This window comes from Mixophyes fleayi, chromosome 3 (genome assembly GCF_038048845.1).
Source record: "Mixophyes fleayi isolate aMixFle1 chromosome 3, aMixFle1.hap1, whole genome shotgun sequence".
In the NCBI taxonomy this organism is placed as follows: domain Eukaryota; kingdom Metazoa; phylum Chordata; class Amphibia; order Anura; family Limnodynastidae; genus Mixophyes; species Mixophyes fleayi.
The window spans coordinates 8,702,998-8,721,476 of NC_134404.1; the positions used below are offsets into that span (position 1 = coordinate 8,702,998).

The 18,479-nt window shown below is 42.0% G+C and overlaps 1 non-coding gene across 1 annotated transcript; it reads left to right on the forward strand.

Annotated features, from left to right (window-relative positions):
- The first annotated feature begins 8,950 nt into the window (after positions 1-8,950).
- On the forward strand, positions 8,951-9,022 carry TRNAE-UUC (transfer RNA glutamic acid (anticodon UUC)). Its single transcript has one exon. It is a non-coding gene; the product is annotated as a tRNA-Glu (tRNA).
- Positions 9,023-18,479: the final 9,457 nt, after the last annotated feature.

Here is an 18,479-nt window from a genome sequence, read left to right on the forward strand (position 1 = left end):
GTGTGATGAGAGGGACAGTAATGAGGGACCACAGTGTGATGTAGTGTAATGATAAAGGAGGGCACAGTGTGATGAGAGGGACAGTAATGAGGGACTGCAGTGTGATGTAGTGTAATGATAAAGGAGGGCACAGTGTGATGAGAGGGACAGTAATGAGGGGCCACAGTGTGATGTAGTGTAATGATAAAGGAGGGTACAGTGTGATGAGAGGGACAGTAATGAGGGACCACAGTGTGATGTAGTGTAATGATAAAGGAGGGTACAGTGTGATGGGAGGGACAGTAATGAGGGGCCACAGTGTGATGTAGTGTAATGATAAAGGAGGGTACAGTGTGATGAGAGGGACAGTAATGAGGGACCACAGTGTGATGCAGTGTAATGATAAAGGAGAGCACAGTGTGATGAGAGGGACAGTAATGAGGGACCACAGTGTGATGCAGTGTAATGATAAAGGAGGGCACAGTGTGATGAGAGGGACAGTAATGAGGGGCCACAGTGTGATGCAGTGTAATGATAAAGGAGGGCACAGTGTGATGAGAGGGACAGTAATGAGGGGCCACAGTGTGATGCAGTGTAATGATAAAGGAGGGCACAGTGTGATGAGAGGGACAGTAATGAGGGGCCACAGTGTGATGCAGTATAATGATAAAGGAGGGCACAGTGTGATGAGAGGGACAGTAATGAGGGACCACAGTGTGATGTAGTGTAATGATAAAGGAGGGCACAGTGTGATGAGAGGGACAGTAATGAGGGGCCACAGTGTGATGCAGTGTAATGATAAAGGAGGGCACAGTGTGATGAGAGGGACAGTAATGAGGGGCCACAGTGTGATGTAGTGTAATGATAAAGGAGGGTACAGTGTGATGAGAGGGACAGTAATGAGGGACCACAGTGTGATGTAGTGTAATGATAAAGGAGGGCACAGTGTGATGAGAGGGACAGTAATGAGGGGCCACAGTGTGATGCAGTGTAATGATAAAGGAGGGCACAGTGTGATGAGAGGGACAGTAATGAGGGGCCACAGTGTGATGCAGTGTAATGATAAAGGAGGGCACAGTGTGATGAGAGGGACAGTAATGAGGGACCACAGTGTGATGCAGTATAATGATAAAGGAGGGCACAGTGTAATGAGAGGGACAGTAATGAGGGGCCACAGTGTGATGTAGTGTAATGATAAAGGAGGGTACAGTGTGATGAGAGGGACAGTAATGAGGGACCACAGTGTGATGTAGTGTAATGATAAAGGAGGGTACAGTGTGATGAGAGGGACAGTAATGAGGGACCACAGTGTGATGCAGTGTAATGATAAAGGAGGGCACAGTGTAATGAGAGGGACAGTAATGAGGGGCCACAGTGTGATGTAGTGTAATGATAAAGGAGGGTACAGTGTGATGAGAGGGACAGTAATGAGGGACCACAGTGTGATGTAGTGTAATGATAAAGGAGGGTACAGTGTGATGAGAGGGACAGTAATGAGGGACCACAGTGTGATGCAGTGTAATGATAAAGGAGGGCACAGTGTAATGAGAGGGACAGTAATGAGGGGCAGCATGGTGATGCAGGAGGAGCAGCGTGATGTGCTCATAGCTTAACCTTCTACTTAACTATAGGAGTATATGCTATGCTAAAAAAATATAGTGCTATGGATTGTTTCAGAGAGGGGGGGCCCAAACCAATATCTTGCCTAGGGCCCCATGAGGTCTAAATCCGGCTCTGTGTACTCCCAGTGTATGTCATACTGCCACTTCTCCTACTGCTTCATTGTAACACTCAATGTATCACACATTCCAGTCACTTACGTTATATATATTAGAGATGCTCAGGCTCGGTTCCCTGAGAACCAAACACACTCGAACTTAGAAGATCCGAGTAATCAGCCGAGCCGGCTTGGTACGTTCGCGCTCCCTCAAAATTGAAAACGAGGCAAAACGTCATCGTTACATCGTCGGATCTCGGATATGGCGAGTTTTGGATTATATAATTACGGCTCTCCAGGGTGATCCAGCGCCATGTCACAGGGGGACACAGAAGGGGGAGCACAGTTCTTGGCAGTCTCTAGTGCAGTTGGGCAGCATCATAGGTAGAATAGAAAGAGAAGGGGTAGCAGTGTTCTTCAAAATCTCCAATGACATTCAGGAGAGCTCCATTGCTCCATTGCTAATTGTCATTGCTAAAATACAAATAATAGGTCTGGCAGGCTTGTTCTTCTAAATCTGCAGTCACATTGTAATGTGTCATAAATATAAAACCATTAATGCAGTATCAAAAATGCAGTGGCAAAAATGCAGTAACATAAGTATTAAACCATAAATGAAGTGAAATAAATATAAAACCATTCATGCAGTGACATTAATATACAACCATTAATGCAGTACCTTAAATATAAATACATCAATGCAGTAACCTAAATAAAAAAACATAAATACAGTAACATAAATGCAGTGTGAAAAATGCAGTAACATAAATATAAAACCATTAATGAAGTGACTATAGTTCCATTGATGCCGTATCATAAATATAGAACCATTTGTTGAAGTCAGCAAATTGGATAAAGTCATTTCAATTAAAATCGAGCAAACTTGGTTGTCTTTGTCTGAAAAGATGCGTAGAGCACGCTACGGCGTGAAAGGGCATACGCAGCCGCAACAACAGCATTTACGCTTTTACATACATTCGCACAAACACGCACATTTGTAAAATAGTACACATTAATCGTAGTTGCAACACATAGTTATTTATGTCCAAATATAGTAGTGTTTATGTGTAATATTATAAGTTATATGCATATTAGTGATACATATGGTTCAGGTTAAAAGAAATGTGTCATGTCTAATATCATATTAATCCCCTTTACATCAGCAGCTGTTCGGTGCATTCGGCGAAGAGATCGCACATTGCATACTCTAGTTATTGATGTTAGGGAATAAACCTTTAATATGATATTAACTGTCAAATGCTAATGGACTGATTGTAATTGGAGTGTGGCGGGAAGAACAGAGCTCATCCCCTGGAGAGATGACCCCCACCTTTGGATTCCTTAGATTGAATCAGCCTATGATGTGCAACTCCCTGGACCCTCCTGAAGCCTGGACCAATAGAAGCAAGCTATACCATCTGCATTGTTTCACTGTATCTCTGTTTGCATATAAGCGGTAGCTCTCATGTAGTGTTCAGTCACCTTGACCACAGACTGCAGACCTGAATGACTGTACACTGGATCCAGAGCGCCTGCGATAAGTAACGGCTGTACTTATTATTATTTCGCTTGATTATTCTGCTACTTTTTGAGAATAAATATTTGTGCGTTGGAAACACAAATCGAGATTCGACAATCATTATTGGATAGCGACAAAACGCTCATAACACATTATTGCAGTGACATAAATTAACTAACATAAACATAAAACCATTAATGTAGTAACAAAAATACAGTGGCAGAAATGCAGTAACATAAGTATAAAACCAATAATGAAGTTAAATAAATATAAAACCATTAATGCAGTATCTTAAATATAAATCCATCAATGCAGTAAGCTAAATAAAAAACATAAATACAGTAACATAAATCATGCTTGCCGACTTTCTTCAGCTCCCTTCCGGGAGCCAGCCAGTGGAGGGGGGTGTGACGGCCAAAATCTCGTCATTGATGCAAACACGTCATTTGACAGTGGGGACGGGGCCAATTGCCGCGATTCACCGGGAATCGCGGCGTTTGGGATCTAATTCTGCCCACTTCACAAGGAAGTGGGGCACTTCCTAGTGTAGTGGGCAGAATTCGGGAGATTGCCACACTCGCCCGGGAGTCCGGGAGACTCTCGCAAAATGCGGGAGTCTCCCGGACATTCCGGGAGAGTTGGCAAGTATGACATAAATGCAGCGACAGAAATGCAGTAACATAAAAATAAAACCATTAATGCAGTAACAAAAATCCAGTGGAAGGAATGCAGTGGCATAAAGAAAAACCATTATTGCAGTAATAAAAAGGCAGTGGCAGAATGCAGTATCATAAATATAAAACTAATCATGAAGTGATAGATATATATATATATATAAAACCATTCATGCAGTGACATAAATATAAAACTATTAATGCAGTAACATAATTGCAGTGACAAATGTGCAGTGACATACATATAAAACCATAAATGCAGTAATATAAATGCACGGATCAAAATACATTGAAATAAATATAAAACCATTAATGCAGTCCCATAACTATAAAACCATTAATGTAGTCAAATAAAAATAAAACATTTAATGCAGAAATATAAATGTAGTGACAGAAATGCAGTAATATAAATTTAAAACCGTTAATGCAGCAACAAAAATGCAGTGATAGAAATGCAGTAAAACCATTCATGCTGTGACATTAATATAAAACCATAAATGCAGTAACATAAATATAAAACCATTAATGTAGTACCTTAAATATAAATCCACCAATGCAGTAACCAAAATAAATAACATAAATACAGTAACATAAATGCAGTGGGAAAAATACAGTAACATAAATATAAAACCATAAATGCAGTGACTATAGTTCCATTGATGCTGTATCATAAATAAAGAACAATTATTGCAGTGACATAAATGCGCTAACAGAAACATAAAACCACTAATGCAGTAAAAAAAATACAGTGGCAGAAATGCAGTAACATAAGTATAAAACCATTAATGAAGTGAAATAAATATAAAACCACTAATGCAGTACCTTAAATATAAATCCATCAATGCAGTAACCTAAATAAAAAACATAAATACAGTAACATAAATGCAGCGACAGAAATGCAGTAACATAAAAATAAAACCATTAATGCAGTAAAAAAAAAAATACAGTGACAGAAATGCAGTGACATAAGAAAAAACATTAATGCAGTAACATAAATGCAGTGGCAGAATGCACAAAAATAACTATAAAACTAATCATGCAGTGACATAAATATAAAACTACTAATGCAGCAACATAATTGCAGTGATCAAAATGCATTGAAGTAAATATAAAACCATTAATGCAGTCACATAACTATAAAACCATTAATGTATCAAAATCAATTAATTCAGTAACAGAAATACAGTGACAGAAATGCAGTAACATAAATATAAAACCATTAATCCAGCAACTTAAATGTAAAGCTATAAATGCAGTAACATAATTGCAGTGACAAATATGCATTGACATAAATATAAAACCACTAATGCAGTAATATTAATGTAGTAACAGAAATGCAGTAACATAAAAATCAGTTAATGCAGTAACAAACATGCAGTGACAGAAATGCAGTAACATAAATATAAAACCATTAATACATTTACATAAATATAAAACCATTAATGCAATGATATAAATATAAAACCATTAATGAAGTAACATAAATACAGTGATATAAATGCAGTGAGTAAAATGCAGCTACATAACTATAAAACCTTTAATGTAGTCAGATAAACATAAAACCATTAATACAGTACCTTAAATATAAATCCAGCAATGCAGTAACCTAAATAAAAAGACATAAGTACAGTAACATAAATGAAGTTTGAAAAATGCAGTAACATAAAAATAAAACCATTAATGCAGTCACATAACTATAAAACCATTAATGTATTCAAATAAATCAAAATCAATTAATTCAGTAACAGAAATACAGTGACAGAAATGCAGTAGCATAAATATAAAACCATTAATCCAGCAACTTAAATATAAAGCTATAAATGCAGTAACATAATTGCAGTGACAAATATGCATTGACATAAATATAAAACCACTAATGCAGTAATATTAATGTAGTAACAGAAATGCAGTAACATAAAAATCAGTTAATGCAGTAACAAACATGCAGTGACAGAAAAGCAGTAACATAAATATAAAACCATTAATACATTTACATAAATATAAAACCATTAATGCAATGATATAAGTATAAAACCATTAATGCAGTGACATATAGTTCCATTGATGCGGTATCATAAATGTAAAACCATTATTGCAGTAACAAAAATGCAGTAACATAAACATTAAACCATTAATGCAGGCACATAACTATAAAACCATTAATGTAGTCACATAAATGTAAATTAATATGCATTAATATAAACAAAAAACTATAAATGCTGTAACATAATTACAGTGACAAACATGCAGTGACATAACTATGAAATCATTAATGCCATGACATAAATATAAAAACTTTAATGCACTGACATGAATATAAAACCATTAAAGCAGTAAAATAAATGCAGTGACAAAAATGCAGTAGGATAAACATTAAACCATTAATACAGTGACATAAATATAAAACGATTAATGCAGTACATTAAATTTAAATCCATCAATGCAGTAACCTAGATAAAAAAACATAAATGCAGTAACATAAATGCAGTGTGAAAATGCAGTAACAAAATATAAAACAATTAATGAAGTAACTATAGTTCCATTGATGCAGTATCATAAATCAAAAACAATTAATGCAGTAACATAAACGCAGTAACAGAATTCTGTGCTTTGTTGAATTACAATGAAGAGGCAGATGATAGAGACATGAGTTCTGATACTGGGGAGCCTTTCCATAGCTCTTTGCAACTCATAAAATGGAAATGAGAACCTTTTCCACTTCTTGGAAAGTGGCCTCCAGACATCCCACATGGATTTCTTGCATTGTTACCTATAATGCTGGATTGGCATTTACCTATCTGCAAGTGGTCAGTGATGTTACAAACACCTAAAGAACATTTCCAGAATACGCACATATCTGACACAGCCCACTCAATACTTTTACCTTTGCAGTCTGACTGGTCCATTGTGCGATATGATGTAGCACATGCCCTTGTGTTTCTAACTCCCATTGTCCTATAGATTGTAAGCTTGCGAGCAGGGTTCTCTTACCTCTCTGTCTGTATGTATAACCCAGTATTGTCTTATTAATGTTTGTTCCCAATTGTAAAGCGCTACGGAATTTGCTGGCGCTATATAAATAAATGTTGATGATGATGATGATGTGCCGTGATGATGAAAATCGTAACATCAAGCATCGCCCACCTCACTGAACACTGAGTGGTCAGGGGGGTGATGATGAAATTAGTGTCATCATAGGCCATGTCCCACCCACTTCATGTCACTCGCTTGGTTGAATATGAAATACAGAGTTAAGAAACATTACAGGAAGGTATGATATATTTGTTCAGCTGCTATCTCAAAATATGCAATGGTAAATCCCATATGGTCTAGCGGTTAGGATTCCTGGTTTTCTCGCAAGCGGCCCGGGATGAGAAGTTGACACATTTTTGTATGGCAGCAACAGTACCACTTGTTTAATGCCTGCTCTATTGATCTCAGTACCAAAATCCAGGAGAAACTGTGATTTGGTTATGGAAATGGGATGTGGTCAAATTCAGAGGATTTATATACCTCCTAACATTTCTGCATCCAAAATTAGGACAGAACTGGTCTGACCCCATATTTCAACATCCATCTTCCAAATTTCGATAGGGACAACCCTATTTTATATGTAACACATCCTTCATGTGAAACAAACAACTCTTAAGCTGTGGATGAATGGGTTTCCATGGAGAGTTCACAAGTTTTTAATGGTGCAGTCGGGATGTTCTGAATGAAACTAGACTACACAAATACTTACAAACCAATAATGTCTGCTTCTGTGCGCTGTATTTCTCTGCTTTCCTCAATCAGCATACAAAGGACAGGTTTAAGAGACCACGGAAATGAACTGAAATACAATATTACTTATGAAATCCCATGGAGCTGAACCCATAGAGGATGCAGTGTAAAAACAGAGAGTACAGTGAGAAGTAGTGGTGACAGAGTGGACCATTAACTAGAAATCCATTGGGGTCTCACTGGGCAAAAATGTGAAAATTTGCCACCACAGTTTCTGGGATTTTTCATCAATTAAAAGAGTCAAGCTAAATTGGAGAAAGCAGAAGAGGTTGAAAATTTTCCAACATTTTAAATCTTGACGTAAAGGCGTCTGCAGATGGAAATTCTAAGGAAGCTGCTTTCCCAACTATTTCTAAAGCTAATTAATTCCAAATGAACAAAAAACAATCAAACTCTTAATGATGTTTTACCAATTATTAACCAGGACAATTTTCACAACTTTTGATGAGTAAGTAGACCAGAAATAAAAATGTGGATCTCTTTGTCTATACAGGCACTTTTTCTGTTTTTAGGGAATTTAAATTCTATTTGTTTTTCCATTCAGGCACATGTAGTGCACTTGACATCAGGAAACAACCAAGGCACAATCCTTTGATAGCTCAGCTGGCAGAGCGGAGGACTGTAGAGGAGATTGGTACAGAAATCCTTAGGTCGCTGATTCACCTCCAGCTCAAAGGAAAGTTTTTCATATCGCTTTAAAGGGCAATTTCTGACATACTAAATACCCAGAAATATGCATTACTCGTGCTGTTTATCTTTATTAGTTAGAGAAACTGTAACTTATTTTCCTTTCTGCTTCCTGTTAATCATCCTGCATGCTGCTGAGCATCTAGTAGGGCAATTATGGTTTCCGTGCTTTGTTGAAGTACAGTGCAGAGGCAGATGATAGAGACACAAGTTCTAATGCTGGGGATACTTTCCATAGCTCTTTGCAACTCATTAATATGGAAATGAGAACCTTTTGCACTTCCTGGAAAGAGGCCTCCAGACGTCACAGATGGATTTATTGCATTGTTACCTATCCTGCTGGATTGGCATTTACCTATCTGCAAGTGGTCATGGATGTGCCGTGATGATGAAAATCATAACATCAAGCATCGCCCACGTCACTAAACACTGAGTGGTCAGGGGGGTGATGATGAAATTAATGTCATCATAGGCCATGTTCCACCCACTCCATGTCACCACTTGGTTGAATATGAAATACAGAGATAAGAAACATTACAGGAAGGTATGATATATTTGTTCAGCTGCTATCTCAAAATATGCAACGGCAAATCCCATATGGTCTAGCGGTTAGGATTCCTGGTTTTCACCCAGGCGGCCTGGGTTCAACTCCCGGTATGGGAAGTTGAAGCATTTTTGTATGGCAGCAACAGTACCACTTGTTTAATGCCTGCTCTATTGATCTCAGTACCAAAACCCAGGAGAAACTGTGATTTGGTTATGGAAATGGGATGTGGTCAAATCCAGAATATTTATATACCTCCCAACATTTCTGCATCCAAAATTAGGTCAGAACTGGTCTGACCTCATATTTCAACATCCATCTTCCAAATTTCGAGAGGGATAACCCTATTTTATATGTAACACATTCTGCATGTGAAACAAACAACTTTTGAGCTTGTGGATGAATGGGTTTCCATGGAGAGTTCACAAGTTTTTAATGGTGCAGTCAGGATGTTCTGAATGAAACTAGACTACACAAATGCTTACAAACCATTCATTTCTGCTTCTGTGCGCTGAATTTCTCCGCTTTCCTTAGTCAACATGCAGAGGACAGGTTTAAGAGACCACGGAAGTGAACTGAAATACAATATTACTTATGAAATCCCATGGAGTTGAACCCATAGAAGATGTAGTGTAAAAACAGAGAGTGACGTGAGAAGTAGTGGTGGCAGAGTGACCATTGACTAGAAATCCATTGGGGTCTCACTGGGCAAAAATGTGAAAATTTGCCACCACAATTTCTGGGATTTATTATCAATTGATAGATTCAAGCTAAATTAGAGAAAACAGAAGAGGTTGGAAATTTTTCAGCATTTTTAATCTTTACATAAAGGCGTCTGCAGATGGAGATTCTAAGGAAGCTGTTTTCCCAACTATTTCTGAAGCTAGAGAAGCTCGCTTTAGCTAGAGAGGTAGAAGGTCTGCAGAAGCCACGTTGGAGATTTTCTTTGATATACTCAGACATGGCCAGTGTCTCGGGTAGAGATAACGGATAAACTCACCCTCAAGGAGGAGTTTTACCAGGCTGCAGGTCAAGGGGACAGTCCCACGATCAATGCGGAGGAAGAAGTTCAGAACAAATTTTATTGAAAACATAGTGAAAAGAGGAATACTGGTCAGGGAATGTCGTGAGCTTTGAATCCGACGAAGTAGAAGTGGTACCCAGAGGACGGACATGAAGGAGACATTTCTGGAAACAGATGGCAGACTTACCACTGGAATGGTGAAGGATGCACGGAGGTGTAATGGTCTGCAGACGGCAGATAACACAGGAATGCTGAGTAACACAGGCGGTGAAATAGTCTGCGGACGGAAGATTAACCAATGGTTCAGAACAAATTTTATTGAAAACATAGTGAAAAGAGGAATACTGGTCAGGGAATGTCGTGAGCTTTGAATCCGACGAAGTAGAAGTGGTACCTAGAGGACGGACATGAAGGAGACATTTCTGGAAACAGATGGCAGACTTACCACTGGAATGGTGAAGGATGCACGGAGGTGTAATGGTCTGCAGACGGCAGATAACACAGGAATGCTGAGTAACACAGGCGGTGAAATAGTCTGCGGACGGAAGATTTACCAATGGAATGGTTGAGGATACACAGAGGTGTAAGGAGCCAGGTCCAGCACCTAGGGATATCTGACCAAAGGAATAGGCATTGAGCTGTGGGAGGAAGTACCTTTTAAAATAAAAGAAGTTGGCGGGCGGCCTAGATGGAGTGACAGTCAGTGGGGAGCAGGTAAGTGCGCTGAGCTTCGGATATGAAATCAGAAAGCCCGGCTTGAGACAGCTATTTGGCAGCCATGTAATCCCTTTCAGACCCACTATGGGAGCGAATCAACTAGTGGGTGGAAGTTCCGTAGTTGTCTTGCGGGTTCTTTTTCTGTGCAAATTGCAGCCAATTGCAGTACTGATCACTTGATAAAATTTAGATTCACTCTGTAAATTTGCATCTGATATTGGGCAACTCGGCACATTGTACAATTTATCTGATCTGGTGAGTAGTGAAAGCAACTGCGACCCAACGTCATCCTCCCACAACAGCTGCCAAATGCACTCTATACATATACAATATGAATGACTGTTACGCACGTGGTATAGGGAAAAACTTATATCTTATTATATGGGTGCTGCAGTCACCTACAATCTCTATACATTAACTTAGCGCATCAATGCCATACACTGTATCCAATTGCACTTGTTCACCATCAGCTGAAATGTGTGGCATCTCCAATGAACAGTATAGCAGGAAAAAGTTAAAAACTTTTGCATGAATGTTTGGGGTGAGCCAAGTGTCCGGCTCTGCCTAGAAGTGACCCTTTCAGTTGTGAACCACATGTGTTGCACAGTCCCACCTTCCAAGCTGCAACGCGCTCATTGGACTGTTGAAGTACTGAATGTGGGTGTGGCCACACGTATACAGTGACCTGTAAAAGGCTCTTGCACATGTAGATTTGCTCTTATTTTAAATGACCATTTGTATTTCGGACGAGTGAAATGTTCGAAACCCTTCCGAATTTGGCAGAGAATGTTTGTACATTTTCTCAAGCGTTTTTTTTTTTTTACTGAAGCCTCTTACATGATGCTCCATGATACTCATTTATAATACTTTATTATGCTTCCTAGATCTTAAAACCAACACTGTAGTTTGAGCTTTGGTGGGTTAAGGGGTTGTATGGTTCTTATGTGTGACTTTTATCTTTACTGTACACGGTTTGCAAACTACACATCAAACCACAAGAAAAGTGATGGTTTGACAAGACTGCCCTTTAATAAATCTTGGCCAATGTGATTAATTAAACTGCTTGTAAAATAATGTTGTTTATAAATTGCCCAGAGGTGAAGCATAGATAATAAGAATTGCATTATACAGAATAAGAGGAATTATTCTCTGCATTTAGTCAACATTCTAAAATAATTCTATGGACAAATCCTTCAATCCTGGGACTGTGCCTCTAAATGAGGCAGTCATGTGATATGAAGTTATATAAACTAATAGAGAGGTAACTACACTTTGCTGCCTTGCTGCAGCCTTATACCATGTACATCACTACAAATCTATACAGAGATGACAGGACCAGTGTTACTGTGTGTCTGGAGGCTGGAGGAACAGTCACTGTCCTGGGAATTAAGACTACAGTTTAGAATTAAATCTCTAAATAAAATCTCCAAGGACCCCTGGCTCACACCCGAAGTCCCCAGCAGCTGAACACTGATGTTGATCTGCCAGTAATGATGCACTTTTCCTGGCATCCTTCGTGCTTTGAATGCGACACTCATTACCTTCCTCTGACGTCCCGGCCGTCGCCATGACGACCGGGGCGTCACTTCCGGATCCTGGCCGACCGTTGCCAAGGCAACGGTCGGAAGCTCTGTGCCCTGCGCTGCGTCCCAGCAACGGAGGAAGCCGGGCGCGCATGCGCAGAAGGTAGTATGTTGTAGTTAGACATCCTGGGGCTTGATTTAACAAGCCTGTGGGCTGATTAACGCCTGATACATTAATCAGGCAGGGGGCTGTGTGTGATTCAGAGCTAGGCTCTGATTGGTGGCCAGTAGTATTTAAGGCAGTGAGGTCTGCAGCCTCACTGCCGGTTATAGTTCTGTATCCAGTCTGCTAGCCTGCTCCCTGCTTGTTCCTGTCTATTGGACCCTGTTACTGCTTATCCGTGTATGACCCTTGGCTTGAATTTGGACCCCGCTTGTGAATCTCGTGACCCTGACCTTTGGCTTGAATACTTACCTCTCTGTCTGCTTGTGACCTCTGACCTCAGCTTATTCCTTGATACACTTGTCTGCTGCCGGCCTCTGACCTCTGCTTGGACTCCACTCCGCTGGCTTGGGTTCTCACTAGCCGGTGCACACTTCACGACCCTCTGCCAGTCTGCAGCCCAGTCTGTCCCCACCATCAGGGGCTCCAGTGAATACCTGACTGGTAGAGTAGACTCCGGGTTGTGTTGTGCCGGCTAGCGGGGTACCTAACATTATAACCGGCCTAACGTTTCGGAGACGAAGTTGGTATGGAAGAAAGCAGAATCAAATCGTCTCCTCTTCAAGCCCTGGCGGGTCATATTGAGACTCTCTATCAGATGATCTGGGAACTGTCCCAGCATTTGTCCTCCCCAGACGGGGTCCCCCGGACTACACTGCTCAGTTCTGGTTCAGTTGATGAACCCAAGTTGAATTTGCCGGACCGGTTCTCCGGAAATAGAGCCCTGTTCCGGAATTTTAAAGAAAGCTGCAAACTCTACTTTTGGCTGAAACCTCGGTCTTCTGGTTCAGAACAGCAGAGAGTGGGTCTCCCACCTGCAGGGTGACCCCCAGTCCTGGGCTTTCACCCTACCACAGTCTAGCCCTATCATGCAATCGTTGGAAGCCTTCTTTAATGCACTAGGCCTCATTTATGATGATCCAGACCGAGTTGCCTCTGCTGAGGCTCATCTACGGGTTTTAAAGCAAGCTCAACGTTCTGCAGAAGAATACTGCGCTGAATTCCGCAGATGGTCGCCTGACTGTGAGTGGAACGACCCAGCATTACACAGTCAGTTTCGCCTAGGACTATCAGAGGAGGTTAAGGATTCACTTGTGCAGTATCCTTCCCCTGCCTCGTTGGAGAGCCTTATGCAACTTGCTATTAAAATTGACAGAAGAATCAAGGAGAGGAGAACAGAGAAGGAGGCATCTTCCTGCTCATCTGCAATTGTTCCCGCTCTCACGGATGTTGAGAAGCCTATGTCCTCAGGGCCGCTTCACCTATCTCCTGACGAAAGAAACAGGAGACGGTCACAAGGACTATGCCTTTATTGTGGGAAGAAAGGCCACTTCTCTTGCTCTTGCCCTTACAAACCTGAGAAAGGAGCATCTCTGGGAAAGATACACTTAAGCCTGCAAGTTGTTTCCAAAAATAATGCTGTCCTGATTCCCGCACAAGTCACTTTTGGTGCCAGTTCCGTGGCCTTATCGGCCTTCATTGATAGTGGAGCTGCTGGCAATTTCCTTGATATCGGGTTCGCCCGCACCGCTGGGATTCCGCCTGTAAGACTCAAATCCGCTATTACCGTCTGTGGCTTAGATGGGAATCCATTGCCTGGAGGTAAGGTTGAATGGGAGACTCCGCCTTTATACTTGAACATTGGAGCACTTCATTTGGAGTCCATAACCTTTCTCCTTATTGATTGCTCATCGGTTCCGTTGGTCCTGGGCCATCCCTGGCTTTCTCGTCACAACCCTGTTGTGGATTGGGAGAAAGGAGAAATCGTTCAGTGGAGTTCGTATTGTTCACAGTCTTGCTTGAACCTGCCTCTGCGAATCGTCCAGTCTATTCCGGAGCAACTTCCCTCACAATACCACGACTTCTGGGACGTGTTTTCCAAGAAAGCTGCGGATACTTTGCCACCTCACCGTGACTTCGACTGTGCCATCGAGCTCATACCTGGCTCCAAGTTACCCAAGGGACGCTTGTATTCTCTCTCGGGCCCCGAGACCAAGTCCATGCAGGATTATATTGAGGAGAATTTGGAGAAAGGCTTCATCAGGCCATCCAAATCTCCGGTAGGAGCTGGATGTTTTTTTGTGTCTAAAAAAGACGGAGGACTAAGACCCTGTATTGACTACAGAGGATTGAACCTCATCACAGTCAAAAACACCTACCCACTTCCTATAATCTCCGTATTATTCGACCAATTAAGAGGTGCAATGGTTTTCACCAAAATCGATCTTCGAGGTGCATATAACCTCATCCAGATCAGAGAAGGAGATGAGTGGAAGACGGCATTCAATACACTTTCGGGCCACTATGAATATCTGGTCATGCCGTTTGGTCTTAGTAACGCGCCTGCGGTGTTCCAAGATCTGATTAATGAGGTGCTACGGGAGTTCCTGGGTCATTTCTTGGTCGTCTATTTGGACGACATCCTCATATACTCCAAATCCTTAACTGTACATCAGGGCCATGTCAAACAAGTTCTACAGAAATTGCGAGAACACTACCTCTACGCTAAAATAGAAAAATGTGAATTCGAGGTGTAGAAAGTATCCTTCTTAGGTTATGTAATCTCCTCTGAGGGATTCTCCATGGACCCAACCAAGGTCCAAGCTATCCTGGATTGGGTACAACCGAATAATCTCAAGGCGGTGCAGAGGTTCCTGGGCTTCGCCAATTACTATAGAAGATTCATTTGCGATTTTGCTGAGATTGTGGCTCCTATTGTCACCTTGACTCACAAAGAAATGGATCTAACGAACTGGCCACCCCAGGCAATAACCGCGTTTGAGACTTTAAAGAAAGCATTTGTATCAGCTCAGGTCCTTAGACATCCAGATTCTGAATTACCGTTTGTTCTTGAAGTTGAAGCCTCCGACGTCGGTGCTGGTGCCATTTTGTCTCAAAAAGATTCCCATACTCACCGCCTACATCCGTGTGCCTACTTCTCCCGTCAGTTTTCCTCAGCAGAAGCCAACTATGATGTGGGTAACCGGGAGCTATTGGCAATCAAATGGGCCTTTGAGGAGTGGCGACATTGGCTAGAAGGCGCTACACATCAGATCTCTGTTATAAATGATCACAAGAATCTACAATACATACAGTCGGCCAAACGCCTTAACCCCAGACAGGCTCGTTGGTCGCTGTTCTTCACCCGTTTTAACTTTGTGATCACCTACCGTCCAGGTTCTAAGAATGTCCGAGCAGATGCTCTGTCCAGAAGCTTCCTGGCACATCATGTTCCAGTTACTAGTCCTGAACCCATCATTCCCACTTCCATGATCCATGCTGGGTTAACCCAAGACCTGAGCTGCACCCTGCAAAGATTTCAAAGGTTAGCTCCTGATAACACTCCGGTAGGATGCTTATTCGTTCCTGTTCATTTAAGGAAAGCAGTCCTGGCTGAGGCACATGATAGTAAGACTGCTGGACATCCTGGAATACAGAAGACTTTGGAGATCCTCTCCCGTACTGTCTGGTGGCCATCGTTGCCCGCTGATGTCAAGAGTTATGCCCTCTCTTGTGAGGGTTGTGCCAGGAGTAAGGTTCTCAGGAGTCGTCCTGTAGGTCAGTTGCTTCCATTGTCTATCCCTGCAAAACCTTGGACACATTTGTCTATGGACTTTATAGTTGAACTGCCACTCTCTGCAGGTTACAACACCATCTGGGTGGTAGTTGACCGCTTCAGCAAGATGTCACATTTTATACCACTACCCAGGCTCCCTGGTGCTCGAGATCTGGCCATTCTGTTCATCCAGCATATAGTCCGGCTTCATGGACTTCCTACTGACATCGTTTCCGACCGCGGTTCCCAATTCATGGCACAATTCTGGAAATCTTTTTGTACAGTTCTTGGGATCAAGATAAGCCTCTCGTCTGCTTACCACCCTCAGTCGAATGGGCAATTAGAAAGGGTTAACCAGTCCTTAGAACAGTTCCTACGATGTTACACCTCGGAATTTCATGATAACTGGTCTTCTCTGTTACCCTGGGCAGAATTTGCGTATAATAATTCATGTCACTCATCTACCAAAACCTCTCCATTTTACTGCAATTTTGGTTTTCACCCCAGATCTAATTCCTTATACTCTCTCAAGTCCGCTGGTATTCTGGAAATTCGTTCCACGGCCAGGGATCTCAAAGTTATCTGGAGAAAAGTACAGTCATCATTGAGACAAGCCTCATTTTTTGCAAAAAAAAATTCGGACCGCCACCGTACGACCTGCTCCTTCAAAGTGGGGCAGAAAGTGTGGCTGTCTACATGCAATATCAGGCTCAGACAGCCTTGCAAAAAATTAGGGCCTAAGTCCTTTCCTCATTATCAAGAAGATTAATGCTGTAGCATTCAGATTGAAAATCCCTGGTTCCTTGAGGATCCCCAACACCTTCCATTGTTCTCTGCTTAAACCTGTGTTATACCCGAATCAGTTCCAGTCTTCGAATTTTTCTGTACGGAACACGAACAAATACATCATTCATAAGATCCTCGATTCTAAGAGAGTGCAGGGGCAGGTGCACTTTCTAGTTCAATGGAGGAATCGTGGGTTGGAAGAGCGGTCGTGGATTCCACAAAGACGGCTTCATGCTGCTAAACATTTAAAGGAATTTTTCAAAAAATTCCCTAAGAAACCTGGGTGTCGGGGTTCTTTGACCCCTCCTCAAGGGGGGGGTACTGTTAGACAGTCGCGGCGGCTGCGGGCACTGCCCCGACACTCATTACCTTCCTCTGACGTCCCGGCCGTCGCCATGACGACCGGGGCGTCACTTCCGGATCCTGGCCGACCGTTGCGGAAGCTCTGTGCCCTGCGCTGCGTCCTGGCAATGGAGGAAGCCGGGCGCGCATGCACAGAAGGTAGTATGTTGTAGTTAGACATCAGCCCACAGGCTTGATTTAACAAGCCTGTGGGCTGATTAACGCCTGATACATTAATCAGGCAGGGGGCTGTGTGTGATTCAGAGCTAGGCTCTGATTGGTGGCCAGTAGTATTTAAGGCAGTGAGGTCTGCAGCCTCACTGCCGGTTATAGTTCTGTATCCAGTCTGCTAGCCTGCTCCCTGCTTGTTCCTGTCTATTGGACCCTGTTACTGCTTACTCGTGTATGACCCTTGGCTTGAATTTGGACCCTGCTTGTGAATCTCGTGACCCTGATCTTTGGCTTGAATACTTACCTCTCTGTCTGCTTGTGACCTCTGACCTCAGCTTATTCCTTGATACCGTTGTCTGCTGCCGGCCTCTGACCTCTGCTTGGACTCCACTCCGCTGGCTTGGGTTCTCCCTAGCCGGTGCACACTTCACGACCCTCTGCCAGTCTGCAGCCCAGTCTGTCCCCACCATCAGGAGCTCAGGTGAATACCTGACTGGTAGAGTAGACTCCGGGTTGTGTTGTGCCATCTAGCGGGGTTCCTAACAGAAGCCCAGAAATTTGTGGACCAAGATAGCGCCCACACCCTAGCATATACATTAGAGATGTGCGATGAACCTTGTGGTTCTGTTTTGGAACCGGTTTCGGTTCTAATCCACGTTCGTGTATCGGCATTGCTGCCAGTTTTGCCAAAAATGCGCAAAAGGTTTTGGGTCTGGATTTAATTATAAATTGTGAACAATAGGTAAAATAATGATATTTTTGAGCTGTTTTGCTCCTATATTACTATTTATAGCATTAACATAATTTCCAGTCATTTTCAATCTATTTTCTAATGATCCGTTCACAACTGTCCTAATTTTCACCAATTTTAGCCCAAGTCAGCAGCGACCCGTCTTAATGAAGGATTGTGTAACTTTGCCATCATTGCATTTACTTTCTCTGATTCAATTCAAAACATAATAAACAGTTTTTACTTAAACAAAAATAGTGGCGATGTGAGTCAGCTAACAACAAGGTCAGATTATTACACCGCTGGTCCCAGAATATAATCCTTTATGATGTTACAGCTCCCTAGTGACTGTCATAAGCTTTTAGAACTAGCAGGAGAAGTCTTCACCTATAGCAAAGGTCTTTCCCGTAGAGTTAGACGCACTCACAGGTACTTGGATGCCCCCAGGACTTAACACAATGTAGTAAAAGGTTATGAGCAGGAACTGGCAGCACGGAGATAGGA